The sequence below is a fragment of the Chrysochloris asiatica genome, unplaced genomic scaffold (genome assembly GCF_000296735.1).
Source record: "Chrysochloris asiatica unplaced genomic scaffold, ChrAsi1.0 scaffold00234, whole genome shotgun sequence".
Taxonomy (NCBI): domain Eukaryota; kingdom Metazoa; phylum Chordata; class Mammalia; order Afrosoricida; family Chrysochloridae; genus Chrysochloris; species Chrysochloris asiatica.
In genome coordinates, this window is record NW_006408752.1 from 103956 (window position 1) to 105856 (window position 1901).

Consider the following 1901-nt stretch of genomic DNA (forward strand, 5'->3'; position numbering starts at 1 on the left):
ATTTAAAATATTTTTCCATTATAAATGTAGTGTTCTTTTTCAGTGCCTTTTGAATGCCTTCTAGTAAAATTCCCATTAGTTTCCTCAAGCATGGACCCTTGGTTTGAATTCTGAACTACAAGATTTAAAATCAAATGATTTACCACTTAATTTAAAGCCATTCTATTTTGCTTTATCCCCTTTTGCTTTCATACTGTCATTATAACCATTCCATCTGTGATTATACCAACTGTCGTGGCAGTGTCTGCTGCAGCTGCACGGGCACATTTGAATATGTTAGTGCGCTACCTCAGTGGTTTAGGAAATTTTTTATGGTACCATGAAGATTTATTTCTGGCTCTTGTAGGACGTGCTTTATGATTTCTTTTAACTACCCAAATCAAACCTAACTCATTGCAGTTGAGTCGATTCTTACAGGACAGACTAGAACTGGCCCACTGGGTTTCTAAGGCTGCAATCTTTACAGAAACAGACTATGACATCATTCTTCTGTGGAGCGGCTGGTGGGTTCGATTCACCAACCTTTCAGTTGGCAGCAGAGTACTTTAGACACTGCACAACTAAGGCTTTTCTTTTAACTATGAACCTTAAAAATATTGTCAATTAAAAGTCTTTAGAACTGTACACACAGGATTGCTTTTTTTTTTAAGGTTTTTATTCTGGACTGAGTGAAAGTTTACAGGACAGATCATCAGTTTTGCATTCAACAAATCATACACCTTGTTTCATTACAATGATTATAATCCCCTCCATGTACCATCAGTTACCAGTGTTTGTCTCTATTCACTGTAGCTTTTTTTTTAAAAAAAAAAACACTTAGGCATATATAATAATTTACACCACCAAAGGGCACATTCGGCAAGTCTGCCTCCTGGCCACCAGCTCTTAGTCCCTCTCTTCCCATGAATCTACAGTCCTCAGCTCCTTCCTCTCTCCACGTCCTCATGTCTGCCTCCATCTCTGGTGTTGCTGCTTCAGGATTGCTTTTATTTTCCAAATGTCTGTAAAACAAAAAACAAAAACAAACTCTCTGGTTATTTCATTACTATGAAGTCTGCATGTGCTTACTGACCTGTACAAATTGACCTCTTCATATTTTAAGCCGTAGCTCAAATGTTAATGCCTTATATGTCATTTCTTTAATCATTTTGTTCATAATTGTTTTCACCTCTCTCATTACACTTAGTAAATCTTGTTGTTGTTGTTAGGTGCTAAGCAAAAGGTTGGTGGTCTGAACCCACCAGCTGCTATGGGGTAGAAAGGTGTAACAGTCTAAGTCCATAAAGATGAAAGCCTTGGATATCCAGTTGGTAAGTCTACACTGTCTTATAGAATCATTATGCATTGAAATGGACTCAATAGGAATGGGTTTGCTTTTGGAATAGTTACGGACTTGAGGTCTTTCGTGTATTTGTAGGAAATAATCTACTCCAAAATGTATAGTCATTACATTATTTTATCACCTCATATGCATGGAAAAGTTGGTTAATGAATACTGAAGGTGGAAGAAGAGTTGATACCTTTGAATTTTGGTGTTAGTGAAGAATGCTGAACTGTCAGAAAACAAACTAATCTTTCTTGGAAGAAGTACAGCCAGATGCTCCTTAGAACTGAGAATGGCAAGACTTTGTCTTGCACACTTGGAACACATTATCAGAAGGGACCAGTCCCTGGAAAAGAACATCATGCATAGTCAAGTAGAGAGTTAGTGAAAAAGAGGAAGACCCTTAATGAGATGGATTGACATAGTGCTACAGCAATGGGCTCAAGCATAGCAACAATTGTGAGGATTGTGTAAGACCCACCAGTGTTTTGTTCTGTTGTACATAGGGTCTCTATGAGTCAGAACTGACTCAATAGCACCTAACAACAGCACAAGTTATATATGGAAACATACATAT